Source organism: Mustela lutreola, chromosome 7 (genome assembly GCF_030435805.1).
Source record: "Mustela lutreola isolate mMusLut2 chromosome 7, mMusLut2.pri, whole genome shotgun sequence".
Taxonomy (NCBI): domain Eukaryota; kingdom Metazoa; phylum Chordata; class Mammalia; order Carnivora; family Mustelidae; genus Mustela; species Mustela lutreola.
Genome location: NC_081296.1, coordinates 113,682,590 through 113,698,534, shown reverse-complemented (window position 1 = coordinate 113,698,534; position 15,945 = coordinate 113,682,590). Strand labels below are relative to the sequence as shown.

The following is a 15,945-nucleotide window of genomic DNA, read 5'->3' as shown; positions in this document are numbered from 1 at the left end:
GCCCATCTCCATCTTCCAGCCATTAAACACCGACATTCAAGGCTTAGACCTAAGCCCTTTTCTCACTTTATGTTAGCTTCCAAACTACTATTCATGTGTATGGAGGAAAGGGAACTGGATGGTATTTTAAAATACACAAGGACTCTAAGTATACACTCATAATTTTTTAATAAGAAATCCAGCCGAGCAAACATTTACTCACTGTGTTTTAAAACTAAGTTCATCTCTACGACTTGTCATTTGTTTAACTCTTAAATAACCTGCTTCTTAAAAATAATCTAAAAAACAAAATCCCATATATAAAGTAAAAAGAAGTTGGGAAATTGCCCACTTATCCAATTTAATACTACGAAGACATCCCCTTTATGTGTATAAATACAAATACCTTTCGTAAGATTAAACTAAAAAGTTAGAGATGTATCCAATATATGACTTTGGACAAATCCTTTAACTTCTAACTCTCGAGATTCCTTGATAAACAAACAAGAATGATTAGCCACTTTCAGAACAATTACTTTGTTCTGAGAAATGCACAAGCAAGAAGCCTAAAGTTCTAAGAGTAACTAGGTAAATGGCATCAGTAAATAATACTTCAGTCTAAAATCATGTTGATGAATTCCACTTAAAAATACTATTCTTAATACCAAGATAAAAATTATGAGATAAAATTATTTTACAACAGAAGAGTCAACTTGGAGAGAATGAAAAAAAGAAAAAACCAGCTACCAACTAGGACCACAAGCTGATAGCCTGAATTTGATCTTCACATACATTTTTAGCCTCTGCCCCTGAACAGGGGCATTCTTCAGTGCCCCTACTACTCCTTATGGACCACATGGCATCTGAGTTGGCATCATTTGATAAAGAGGACAACACATACAATCCATGAGGATTTACTCTAATCTGATTTTTAATGAAGTGGCCATCTCATCTCAAAGTAGCAAAACAAAATGATACCTATAAAAGGCTGAATAATGGCTTCAAAGATACCAGGTCCAAATCCTATAAAGATCACCTTATTTGGAAAGAGTCTTTGCAGGCATGGTTAGTTAAGAAACTTGCAATGAGGGGATTATTTTGGATTATATATTGGGGCCCTTAAATGCAATCTCAAGCACCCCTGAAAAAGAGGCAGAGGAAGAATTCTCACAGAGAAGTGAAGATAAAGCAAAGAGATTTAAAGATGCTAGCCCTTGAAGATTACAGTGACATACAGCTACCAGCCAAAGAATGTTGCACTCTTCCTAAAGCCTCCAGAGTGAACACACTCCTGCCAACACCTTGACTTTGGCCCAGTGAAACTAATTTTGGACTTATGCCCTCTAGAATGGTAAGAGAATAAATGCATATGACAAATAAGAACCTAGAATATAAAAAGTATTAATAGAGCTAAGGAAAGAAATTTTAATAGATTAAAAATCATTGGAATGTTTTAAATAGCATGAAAAACAATCATGAGTAAAAAACCTATAGAAAACATTCTGCAAGGGGTAAAATTTAAAATAAAAGAAAAATCATCCAATATGCAGATAGGAATAAAGAGATAAAAGTGAGTAGATTAAAGATATAAACAATGCAGATGCAACAATTTAATTCGTATACCATAAAAAGAAAATTAAATAATGGAGGAAAAAATAGAACTTCCAAGAAAAAATAAATTAATCCAAAACTGAGTGAAAAGCTGAACTGATGATTGAAAGTGTTCATCAAGCAATAATTTTAGTAAAAAATCATCAATACCAAAGTACTCATAGTGAATTTCAAGAATACAAGAATTTAGAAAAATGAAGCATGCCAAAAAATAAAAACAAAAATCAGCCTGGCCTCAAACTTCTTTGTCACATGATACGCAATAATGAAGTGATGGCTATAGACGTTGAGAGTAAAGAGGGATATTCCCAGAATTCCATATATGTGAAGGTAACAGAAAAGACAGCATCAACTATGCCAACACTAAAAAAGTATCATCCAAGGGCGCCTGGGTGGCTCAGTCAGTTAAGTGGCCAACTCTTGATTTCGGCTCAGGTCATGATCTTTGGGTCCTGGGATAAAAGCCCGATGTCCGGCTACAAGCTTAGCCGAAGAGTCTGCTTGTGGATTCGCTCTCCTCCTCCCTCTGACCCTCTCCACGCTCAAGCTCTCTATTGCTCTCTTGCTCTAACAAATAGATCTTTTAAAAATATTTTAAAAAGTATCACCCATGTACCATTCACGGAAAACCTATTTAAAGGAAGATTAAAGCTGGGGTGCCGGGGTGCCAGGGCGGCTCAGTTGCCTTGCCCCATATCCGGCTCCCTGCTCAGTGAAGAGTTTGCTTCTCCCTCTCCCTCCCTGCCTGCTGCCCCCCCCCACCCCCCGCTCAGGCTCTTGCAGGTGTGTTCTCTCTGTCTCTCTCAAATAAACAAAATCTTAAAAAAAAAAAAAAAAAGATTAAAAATGTACAGTGTCCAGTATTGGCAAAGGAGTAAAAAAAATATGCTTCTCATAGGTAGGAGACTAAACTGCCACCTTTCTAAAGGATATATGTAGGACACACATTAATTTTAAATATTGACTTCCATTTAAATAATTTTCTATACTCACATTCTGAAGTGCCCTTCTATTCCAAAAGTATTTTTAAAATAAATGGACTATAAAACAAAATTAAGAAGACCAAACCACCTGCTAAAGATAAACTCTTAAAATACAAAGCTTTTTGTGAAGCTAAAAACTACAGGAGCCTCCTGGATGGAACTAACAGAGATGGGTAAGAGTCTACATCCTGCAGGGATAGTAACAGAAATTAAAAATGCTCTGTGCAAAGCTGGGATAGAACTCAAACTCACTGAAACTCATGCCTGGGGTGAAGGGTGTCTGCTGCCTATAAAAGGAGCAGGAAAAAGCTACTTATTAACCATAACCTGGAGCTATCGTTTAGATGAAATTAGGTGCCCAGTGAGCAGAAGAGTATAGATAGCTCTTTTAGTTTGTGTCTTTTCTTGGAGCCATAAACCTGAACCTGATCTTATCAAGAATCAGGAACCACACCTCCAAAGTAAGACACGCTTTCAGACTGGGAACCCCAGGGTCAAGATGTAGACATGCAAAAACATGGATAAGAAGGGTGAAAACAAAGAAAACAAAACAAAAAACTTCAATTTAATAAGAGAACACAAAACCAAAGTCCAAAACACATGAGGGAAAAAAAAAAAAAAAAAAAAACTGTGATGGACAGCCAACAAAATCAACAATTGTAGGAATTCAAACTAGAAAGAAAAACAACTATCTGAAAATAAAATATGTGTTTAGGATCCTTCCAAAATTAAAAAAGACAATAGACTTGAAGAGGAAAAACATTTAAAATAGTTAGAAATCAAACCAGAATAGGTGGCTATTAGAGACAGTGAGAACCTGAAAATGAGAAAAATATTCATTGAGAAATAAAAACTGAGACACATGAACTCTAGTTGGATAAAGTCAAGGGGCTAATTAATAAATTGAAAAATGATACTTAGGAACTGCCTAGAAAATAACACAGAGATTAAAAAGGAATACTGGAAAAGCAATATTCCAAAATATAGGGGTACTTGGCTGGCTCAGTGGGTAGAGAGTATGACTCTTGATCTTGGGGTTTTATGTTTGAATCCCACATTGGGGGTAGAGATTACTTAAAAATAAAAATCTTGGGGCAGGGGATGGGAGGTTGGGGGAGCCAGGTGGAGGGTATATTAAGGAGGTATTGCATGGAGCACTGGGTGTGGTGCAAAAACAATGAATTCTGTTATGCTGAAAATAAATAATAAACAAACAAACAAATAAATAAATAAAATCTTAAAAAAGAACAAAGAAAAATATAAAAGTTAAATTATTTCTAGAATGGAAGATAATGCATCTTTAGATCAATAGTATATTTCAAAGAGTACCTCCATATAGCACAACATATGCACACCTCCTAGGCATAGGGGAATGTGCTCAAGATATCAAGTATGGTGGAACAAATACTAATATTTATTCCATGATTAAAAAACAGGACTCTGGGGTGCCTGGGTGGCTCAGCCCTTAAGCAGCTGCCTTCAGTTCAGGTCCCTGGGATTGAGCCTGCATCAGGCTCCTTGTTCAAGCAGGAAGCCTGCCTCTCCCTCTCCAACTCCCCCAACTCCTGTTCCCTCTCTGGCTGTGTCTGTCAAATAAATAAATAAATAAAGCCTTAAAACACACACACACACATACACACACAAAAGCAGGAATCCGTCCTGCATATTATTTTACATATATTAACTTAATCACTGCTTACAAACCCATACAACCTCACAATGATACTGTCTCACTACATCTGTTTAGAACTTGTCCAAGGTCACAAGTAAATAGTGGTAACAGGACAAAGAAAATGAATCTTTTTAAAAACTGCTGGAGAGAAAAATTATGTACAAAGGCTTTACAACCAGGTAGAAACCAGACTTCTTAGAGATCCCAATTTCATAATACAATGAAATATACTAAAGGTATTAATAGGAAGCAGGGGGTTACCTATTAACCAAGAATTCTTTATTTGCTTAAGAAAAACAGAAAGTAATGTATAAAATATACTTTCAGATAAAAATTATAGACATTATAGGCCCTCCTGAAAAGATTACTAAAAGATGTACCTTAGCAAGAAGAAAGGTAATTCCAGGAATGAGATACAAGGAACAGTAAGGACAGTGAAATATTTGGTTGATTAAAGTAGGTATTAAATATAAAAAAGAAAATAAAACCTTTAGGCTACAAAATGAGTAATTGTACAGTTATACAGATGATGAAGGAATGTTGTGTTTAATCAAATATCAGCACACAGGAAAAAATCACCATATATACAAGGATACAAGCTGCAGTGAATAGGAGTAACATAACAAATACAAGATATAAAATAACTATGAAATGTTTAACAAGATTTTTCACACAAACACACACACACATACACACACCCCCGGAAAATGAGAAGAAATTATTTAAAAATATATTTTAGAGGAAACTGGGAAAGAATTAAATGCCACCTTTGGAAATTAAGAATTAAAAACATTGATATTAAAATTTCAAAGGATGACAACAGATTAGAAACAAATGCAATAAATGTAGTTCACTGAGTTGAAGAAATAAAAAAATAAAATTATGTTCACTTCAAAAAACTTACAACCCAAGGATGAGGGGGGTTAGGAGAAAAAGAAAATCAAATTCTCCAACAAGTTATGTAGCATCAATAGTCCACAGAAGTAACTCTAAGAAATGTTAAGAGTTGGACTTTGTAGTGCTTCTGAAAGTCCAAGAACTATTAACTAATCTTTCTGCTGACGACAACTCCCTAGAACATGGCTCTGGTAGTACAAGAGTTCTTTACATATTTATTTCACTGAGAGAATCAGAAAACACCGGTGAAACAATGGCACCTTACTCTATAAGATACAGCTTCATCTCATTTAACAAACGCTCCTCTGGTATCTCATTTTCTAAATATGCCTAAATCATAGCAATCTTTAAATTCATCTACCTTTGGTTAGAGGTAGGTATTTCTTTCCTATGGGGTCTGTTTGCAGCTCATAGGGCTAAGGCCTCTGGAATGGTGTTCCGATCTCCCTCAGGCCTAAAATATTTTCACAGGTTTCTCTAGTTAAATATTCTTGTAATAAAGCTCAATTTTATAGATGAGTCAGTTAAATCAACAACTACTCTTAAATTTCTTCTCCAAATATAAGCAACCTATAAGTTATGAAGATATATAGAGTTCTTTTTTTTTTTTTAAAGATTTTATTTATTTGACAGAGACAGAGAAAGCGAGAGAGCACACAGCAGGGGGAGTGGCAAGCAGAAGGAGAAGCAGGCTCCCCACTGAGCAAAGAGCCCAATAAGGGGCTGGATCCCAGAACCCTGGGATCATGACCTGATCTGAAGGCAGAAACTTAACTACTAAGCCACCCCAATACCCCTATAAAGTTCTTTTGAATAGAAATACTTATTATTAAAAAACCAAACAAACAAAAAACACATTTTGTAAACTTGGGTCCCAATACTAAAAACATTCACTTACGTCACATGATATTTTAAATGTTAAATAACGAATCTCATTGTTCTAAAGAAATTATCTTCATCACCTGCTCCTTTAGAAAGTTATATACAAAATATTATAGGCAATATTTCTGATAAGGGACTGATTATGGTGTTTTAAACCTATCATCCAAGATATAAAATACAAGTACAAACAGTTCCCATTAGTTTACATTCCCCTTCTCACAAATTTTGAGTTGGCACTTTTACTGATTGTACCTAAAATCCCACTAACAATTCTAGTTCAACCAGAAGGCCCCGATCTATCAAACTGAATTAGATTTTCTTTGGCAGCAGCATCTCTCAATTAGTGCCATTCCCCTGACTAATTCTAGATCCCTGAAATAGTCCACTGAGTATGGAGGCACCAGAATAGGTAGGATTCTACCCCTCCAATTTGAAAACCTCATTGCTATTTAAATCTGTGGGATTTGTCCAAAGTATTCCAAGGTGATAAGGGTTTCCCATGCTATCCTGGTTCAAACCTGAAGATCTTCAATCCCCCACCCCCCAACCAAAACCAATACATGACTATAGTTCAGCTTCAAAATTCCTATACAAAGTTCTGGAAAGAAACTATGTCAAGGGTACCAAACCTCCTTCACTGACATTATGACTAAAATTTGAAGTTCAGAATGGAGAATTTAAAAAAAAAAAATTCTTATCTTCTACTACATGGTAACATATCTGCCTTTTCTTTCTTCCCTCTAGGTCTTATTCTCTCCTAAGCAACCTCCAAGTTTCATTCTTCTGTTCACAAATTCGGTCTTCCTTGCAAATTTTATACCACTTCTATTCCTGTTCTCACCTAGAGAACTTTGTCCCTCCCCAACCTGATCAATCTCTTCTATTTTCCTGTTCTTGCCTTTCTCATCCTTGGGTTTAGGAGAGTTAGAAGGTAGAGTTCAGGGAAGTCAGCTGCTAGGGGAAACATTTCAGTTAATTCATGCAAGCCTGAGTTTGAAAGGTAAGCTACTAGAGCAACACTTCAGGGGAAGTGAAGGGACTAATGAGCAACCCACAGTAAAAAGCACTTCTGGATGAGGACTAATGGTACATATTCTTTGAACCTATAATATCAGTGAAGAGACTGATTCTTGGTTTAAATTTGGATACAGTCTTCCAATTACTGAATTACTTTTTCCTGGTCAGAGGAGGAGGAAACAACCATTATTTAAGCTATATAAGGAGGCCACATTATTCATCGTTGGTTATTTCATAAGATACACAAGAAGTTTATAATGGCTAGAAATCACTTGATCAAAAAGTTATTTAGATTGCATTTATATGAAATATCAAAAAAATGTATAGAGACAGAAAGTAGATGAGTGGCTGATAAGGGCTGGGGGAGAGGAGAATGGGGAATGACTGCTAATGAGTATAAGGTTTCTCTGGAGGTGATGTAAATGTTCTAAAATTAAATTGTGGTTAATGGTTGCACAATTCCGTGAACACACTAAAAATTACTGAGCAGCAAACTTAAAATGGATGAATTTTATACTATGTGAGTTATATCTCAATAAAGTCATTTAAAAATACTGCTATGGTTTTCTGTATTTTTATTCTGCATAAAAAGATTTTTTTTTTTTTCAAGATTTTATTTATTTATTTGACAGAGAGAGACACAGTGAGAGAGGAATACCAAGCAGGGAGCCCAAAGTAGGGCTCGATTCCAGGACCCCGAGACCGTGACCTGAGCCAAAGGCAGACACTTAACGACTGAGCCACCCAAGTGCCCCCATAAAAAGATTTTAAAAGATGACTACAGAATATATGGTCCAACACATAAAATACTATATTAAATTTTTTCAAAGATTACTGGAAAACTTCCTCTGCTGCCCAATATTTCTTCACCTTATAGCTTCAACCAAATACTGACTTCACTCTTCAAATTAAATATTTCTTCCAAATAATCAAATGAATTATAATGCAAAAGACTGTTACTGAGTTAAAAAATACCTAAATTCAAATGCCCTGAATTCAAACCTCAAAAATGAAATTTCAAAAAGCAAACCAAAAGCGACCAAGCAAACCAACCAAAATAGTCAGATACAGCTCTTCTATGCTAAATAGTATTTCCATGAAGTCCATGACAAAAGTCATTTTTTTCTACAAAACATCATTCAAAAATAAGTCTTTGCTGAATTAGGTAAAAACTTACAACTACCCAAACCACAGTGACCTTGTGCAGTAGTCTCAATTTCATATACTAAGCATAGACAGAGCTTGCCACTTTTGATGTTTCCTTCATGTTTAATGTATCAATATCTTCTAGACATGTACTGTGATATGAATTACATGCTATATAAGGTAGACTTTTTTTTACAAAGGTATGTAAGTTTTTTTACAAGTTTTTACAAAGGTATGTACTGCACAATTTTTTAAAAGTTCAACTTCAGGGTGCCTGGGTTGCTCAGTTGGTTGGGTGACTGCCTTCGGCTCAGGTCATGCATGATTTCGGAGTCTGGGGATCGAGTCCCCAGTTTGTTTCTCCCTCTGACCTTCTCCCCTCTCATGCTCTCTCTCACCGTCTCTCGTGAATAAATAAAATCTTAAAAAAAAAAAAAGTCAGAAGGACGTAATTGCCTGAAAAATATTTAAGCTCAGGGTGTTTGGGTGGCTCAGTGGGTTAAAGCCTCTGCCTTCAGCTCAGGTCATGATCCCAGGGTCCTGGGATGGAGCCCCACATGGGGCTCTCTGCCTGCCTCTCTGCCTACTTGTGATCTCTGTCTGTCAAATAAATATTTGTCTGTCAAATAAATTATTTTTAAAAAATTACTAAGCTCAATTTAGTTGGTGGGTTCTACTGACTATAAAAATTAGATACTGACCTATTATCACTAACCACTACAGTGTGAGCAAAACATTGAAAAGATGTGGAAAGCACAGAGCTATTTAGTTTTTAAAAAGTTTTCTAAGAATGTTCTATAGTATTCACAATCTCAATTTGCCTCATCTGTTAACTATTTCAAATTTCTGGGGTTTTTTGGTTTTGTTTTGTTTTTAAAGATTTTTATTTATTTATGTGAGAGACAGAGATCACAAGTAGGCAGAGAAAGGTGGAAGCAGAGAAGCCGGATTGGGGCTTGATCCCAGAACCCTGGGATCATGACCTGAGCCAAAGGCAGAGGCTTTGACCCACTGAGCCAACCAGGGGCCCCTCGAATTTCTGTTTTGAATAACTTGTCTAAAGAAGTGGATTCGATTTCCAGTTTGCTATTTTTTAAACCTTGCATATTTGAGGATTCTTGGGGAGGGTATGTGATTTGGTGAGTGCTGTGAAGTGTGTAAACCTAGTGATTCACAGACCTGTACCCCTGGGGATAAAAATATATGTTTATAAAAAAAAAAAAATTAAAAAAAAAAAAAAAAAAAACCCCTGCGTGACAGCACACTTTAAAATGGATGCTGGTAACCTGAAAGAGGGAGAAAATAAAACTTATTAAATATTTACGATGACAAAAGGTTTATTCAAAAACAAAATATGCAGCAGTTTTAAGTATTTTACACATATGAAATGTCACTGCTAGAAAAAAAAATAGTATTTGCCCCATGAGAAAAACTTCTATCCATACAATCTAACATTTTTCCAAAACAGATTCATTAACTGAGTCCACAAATTTTGATGAGATGCTTTGTGTATATGGAAAAGGGTATTGGGAAAGTAAAAGAAAAAAGTTTTGTTTTTTTTTTAAGTGAAAATTCCATCTTTCTGATAGCTTTATATACACACACACATACACACACATATATATGTATAAATCTAACTACCTCCTGTACTTGATGATCCACACTTCAAATGACATGACCTAAAATGAGTTTCTCAATTCCATATTACTTCTCCTACCCAGCTCCCTGTCTCAAGAAATAGATCTACCATTAGTCATAGCCTCGCAGAATCCTGTATTTTCACCCTTATCACAGTATATAAGACCCTGTGAATTCTTCCAATTTTTAGATTTTCAGATTCATGAGGGAAGGAATCATGTCTTTTCTATTCATATTACTTTGCGTATGGAGAGTAGGACAAAGGAATGATAGTAGGACAAAGGAAATGATAGCCATCATCATGACTTCTCTCTTGTCAACAGACTCAGGAGTTCTTTTCTACCCAGGAAAAAGTATTCCCATAGAAGAGGATCTGCAGACTAACTCTATCCTACCATTTCCATTTTGTTATTCTACAGAATGCATAGTTCTAATATTTAAGATCTCTACAGAAATATAATTGATTTCTAGTAAGAAAACATTAGACTCTAAAGCAAATGTGCAGCTTACCAATTAAAAATCTGATTCTCAGATTATGTTCATTAATGACTTAAAAGTTTCTTGACATCATTAGCTGACACTCTCATTACTGAAAAATGCCACATAAGATATATTAGAGATGACAAAAGAGAAAGATGTAGTTTTGACTAGAAGTTAGAGCCTATACATTTTCTTTCCCTAAGCTATTTATTTATTCATCTGATCATCCAATCAATAGTCACGAATGGGTAAATTTCTTAAAGTCTTTTCTATATGGGAAGCAAGGTATAAAGTAATTTAGGAATAATTTCTGAGAGCTAGGAAACCCACTTTCAATGTATTTTCAACAAAAATATCTTTAACTTAGTCTGGGAGTTTTACTATATATATATAACATGAATTGATCCCATAAGCACTTAAGGTGCTCCTTATTCTACTGACTGCAGCAAACTAGTACAAGATCACACCAGATGGCTGACTAGTTGTTACAGTACTTGCTTATACCATCAGGAAGCATTTACACAGAGAAAAATGAAGATGAGATATGGAGTAATAGAGGGTGTTAAGGTGTGGGCTGACAACAGAAAAAACCTGCCACTTCTAAGATTAGCCCCTAACATCCAAAACAGCCTTACTCTCAGCAAGGATAATAATCTACTGCTTTATAAAAAGTGAAAATTTTATTTACCATCTATTTATATTCTGAAGCATGATGACATACTGCAGAGATAGTTTTCTGAAGTCTGGTAAGTTTTGTAACTGTTTGCAAAACAAAAGCAACAACAACAAAAACAACTGTAGAGCTATTCCTTGCTTATCCTTATCATTAATATTTTCATTTCTGGAATTTGGTAAAGGAAGCTGTAACTTCTGTAGACATAATATCAAATTAAATGTAATTTTCTACCACTCGTGCTAAAGAAAAGGAGAAGTGCTAAGAAAAGGGGGGAAAAAAAGTCAAGGCATTTATTCAAAATCAGTAATGAATTACAGTCTTAAAAATAGCACAATAGTTTTTGAATAACATATTCTTTAAACAAAATAACGAAGCTACATACAGCCTGATTCAAAACAAAATACACACCAAAAAAAAAAAAAAACACCCCATTTATCTATATTCCTGCCCAAATGGTCATATCACAGATGAGTAAAAAGAACTAGGTTAAATATAAAATAGATTACCCATCACCTATGCTCTCATAACTTGCTACACTTTGGTTCACATTCAATTTTCTTTGTCATGTGTTCATCAGAAAATAAGCAAGCAGACTATAAGATTAAACAATAAGCTACTAAAAACAAATAAAACCCTATCCTTGCTTTCAAGCACTTTATTTTTAACAAATCTTAATATTGAAGTATTCCATTTATATTATAAATTCTATTTTAAGCCCAATTAGGTAGCCTGTATTTAAGACCATCTTCTTAAATTCACTAGGAATATGATTTGAATAAAGGACCGATGAAAGCAGTTGTCAGTGGGTTGCAAAGTAACAAATAAGTCTTAAGGCAAAACTGTGTATGACTTGTGGTAATAGCTGTATTATGCCCATATCTTATATTTTTCTGATATTACAAAATTTAATAGTTCTTCGTAAAAAGTTCTAAAGTTAATGGACATAACACATGACACTATACTTTTCAAATTTAGTATACCCTTCCACCTCAGACCTCAACTCAATCACAAGATTCACTCACAGGGTACAATGGAAATGTAGTCATAACCTTCATAACCAAAGATTTTCTAAACCATCATAACTGCCAACAGTTTCTCTCAGCAGGAGCAATAAAACTGCAGTGATCTATATATATAATAACAATGAAAAATTCAAGGACTGGAGTTCACTTTCTATTACCAGCTGTGAAGCTTCAGACAAATAACTTAACCTTTGTCTCAATTTCCTCATCTGCTAAGATCCAAGTAGTAATAGTATCTATCTCATATATAGAGATAGGAAGATTTAAGGAGACAGTAATTAAAATTTTTCTACAATAATACCTGGCTTACTGCTCAATGTTAGCTGTCATTGTTAGTAGCTAATGTTAATGTCAGAAAAACTTAAAAGGTGCACAAAGAATCAAATTTATGATTCTGGCCTCATTAGTATCATACTCCAATAAATGGATCTCAGCAACCAGACTGCTCATATAAAATTATCCATTTAAAAAGTCAATAAAGGAAATTTTAGCATGCATTTTCCAAATACTAGAATCCGTTTTAACAGTTTGATATGGCTTAAAATTTAGCTTTAAGGTTTTTATGAACATGGACTACTCATATATTAGATACTTGTTTTGGTTCAAATGAAATCAGGTGAGCATATCTCCCTTCTTTAATATAATGTCTCATTTCTGTGACTCCACAACTCCCATTTAAAAGGTTGTCTAGTTCATAATATCTGCAAACATAACTCTGGAAAGAGATAAAAGTCTATGGAATGTCCTATTAACCCTCAAAGTGAAAACACTGGAAATTAAAGTGAAACCTTTAGGTCTAGAATCAATCAACCTAATTTTCTATACCAGCATTAAGAACTCTGCCACATTTCTGATATGTATTAATCTTCAAATATCCAGGTTCAGCCAAAATAATATACAGGAAGAAAAGTCAGAAACCTCTGCTACCTGAAAGCTCTGAACTTTTCTACTACTTCCAACAACAATCACTTTCACTTGCAGGTAGATTTTGGCTACTATTTACAAAATATCTGAGTATCTACTATCCACAAGGCACAGTGGTAAATTCTGAGGATAATAAAAAGCTACTGTATCTTCCCCTTCAGAATTTTATAAGTTGAACACACAGTTATAATTAGAACACAAATACCTAGCAATAAAGCATACAACTAAAGTCATACAAGTAATACAATAGATACTGCCATAGAAGTACAAATGAAACACTATGATCAGAGAAGGCATCGTGAGAGAAAAAATATTATAAATGAGCTTTGATAGAGGGGAAAGCAAAAGCTAGAAAAAGAAGGGCAAGAATTCCAACCTACCAATTAGAATGAACAACAATCCACTGAGATAAAAGGACAAGGTATGTTCCAGACAGATATGGCAAAGTGTACTGGTTTGGTTGAAACTGATCTGTCCTGGGACGCCTGGATGGCTCGGCTGGCTAAGCACCTAACTTGTGATTCTGGTTCAGGTCCTGATCTAATGGGTCCCAAGACTAAGTCCCACCTCTGGCTAACACCCCCCCCCCACCCCCACCGTGTCTGCTTGAAATCCTCTCCCCCTGCCCCTCCCCCCCATACACTCTCCTCACTCTCCCCAAAGCAAATAAACAAATCTTTTAAAAAAGAGAGAGGGGCACCTGGGTGGCTCAGTGGGTTAAGCCTCTGCCTTTGGTTCAGGTCATGATCTCAGGGTCCTGCGACTGAGCCCCAAGTTGGGCTCTCTGCTCGGTGGGGACCCTGCTTCCCCCCAGTTTCTGCCTGTCTCTCTGCCTGCTTGTGAACTCTGTCAAATAAAATCTTTAAAAAAAAGAGAGCAAGAAATAGATCAATCTTCAAGTTCAATTATGGAAAGTGTCAAAACCCCAGCAAAGAATTCTAAACTTTATCCTAGATGAAAAGGGAACCACAAGTATTATCAAGCAGAGAAATAATATGATATGAACAGTTTTTTAGAAGGAGTTTGTGATGGTTTATTGAACGGGGAAGGGAGATGCTTTTACAAAGTAAAAGTGGAAAGACCAGCTGGAGTGCTAAAACCAATGGTTTGGGTATGAAGTGATTAAAATCTGTACTATTCTAATACAATTTTTCTAACTTAAACAACACAGGACCCACCTGTAAAGCCTTAATACTTTCTATATAAAGACTATTTTTTATAAGATCTGAATTACAATTTTGTTTTCTTACTTTCTCTTCCCCTTTCTCCATAACAGTATCTTCCTGCCCATTTCTAATCACAAACTGTAACTTCTCTTCAAAATACCAACCCTTGTCTTTCTTCACTTACTCATCATTCTAGTCTGAACATTCACCTTTGCTTTTATTACTCTTTATCCTCTATTTAACCATCTCTTCCCACCTAACAATTAACGACAAACCAATCACCTCTCTAGCTTCATACAGTCAAATAAAGCTGCTCAAACTCAACTTTCTCTTCCACTACCTCTTAATGTTTAACTTTTATTTATAAATTCTATATGCCTACAACTTTTGTAACTTTTAAAGTCTCTACCCAATCTCTTACAGTATGATTTCCAGGCTCACTGCTAAAACTGTACTCAAAGACTCACACTCTGTTGTTTCTATTCCTGAATCTCAAGATTTCACAAACTCAAAAGGAGCTACTATTTATTTAGTACTTTCTTCATGGTAGAAAACGTCAAGTATTTTACACAATCATTTCACTTAATCTTCAAGAATACCTTATAAGGGGCGCCTGGGTGGCTCAGTTGATTAAGCAACTGTCTTTGGCCCAGGTCATGATCCTGGAGTTTCAAGATCTAGTCCTGCATAGGTCTCCCTGCTCAGCAGGGAGTCTGCTTCTCTCTTTCATCCTTCCCCCTCTCCTGCGGTTTCCAATAAATAAAATCTTTAAAAAAAAAAAAAAAAAGAATACCTTATGAGAAAGGCTTTCCCATAAGACAGATAAATATGAGGCTTAGCGAAATTGAGGACCTTGTCCAAAATCACCCCACTAGGAAATTTTATCGCCTCCTCTCTAAAGCCTTTAATATATGTACTTAGAAACATTACTCTTAGTCCTTCATTAAGGACATCAACCATCTGAGAATTTAATATTGATTCCATTCCTCAATTTAAACAATGATAGTTGAAGACATAAAACCGTTTAGCTCGGCTGACTTCGGAAACTTAGGGAATGAGAAAATGAACTCCAGGAACTTCTTAAACTTTTTGGAATGTTTCAGAAGAGACTTTTTGGAATGTTTCAGAAACACTGGAAGGCTTAATTTATACATAAATTACATATAAAGACAATTTATACATAAATTTATAAGGTGTCTTTTAATTCTAGGAATCTGAATCCTAGTGTTAACATTCAGATTCTCAATTTTTGATTCCTAGGAACAAGGAGGATCATCTATTTAGGAAAAATTCACTCAGGAATGTTCTGAAAATAACTTCGTATCTACACAGTTCTGATCTTGGCATGTTAACTTAGATTCTCTGAGTCTTTATTTCTTCACTTGTAAAAAAGTAACATCATATACTTTAGAGGGTTGTGGGGAAAATTAAAGCCTGACAAATGGTTAATACACTGTGACTTTGGGGCGCCTGGGTGGCTCAGTTGCCTGGGTGGCTCCGTCGTTAAGTGTCTGCCTTTGGCTCTGGTCATGATCCCAGCATCCGGAGATCGATCCCCATACCGGGTCCCTGCTCCGTGGGAAGCCGCTTTTCCCTTTCCCATTCTCCCTGCTTTTGTTCCCTCTCTTGCTCTGTCGAAAAAGTAAAAACCTTAAAAAAATATATACACTTTCACTATGTCTTTATCTAGAAGTAGTTTGTTCTCATAGGATTTTAATTCAAATCTTATCACCTACAAAAATTCTTTCAATCCAGATCCTAAATGCGAATAGTAAGTACATAAACTTGGTCAATGGATTCCAAATAAACATTTAGCATTATAAAAACTCAAGCTCCCTCTCTTATTATTCAA

General features: G+C 35.4%; 1 protein-coding gene across 3 annotated transcripts in view; it reads right to left on the bottom strand.

The window, feature by feature from the left end:
- PPM1A (protein phosphatase, Mg2+/Mn2+ dependent 1A) overlaps positions 1-15,945 on the bottom strand; it is a 46,205-nt gene that overhangs the window by 22,190 nt on the left and 8,070 nt on the right. The gene's annotated exons all lie outside the window — the stretch shown is intronic.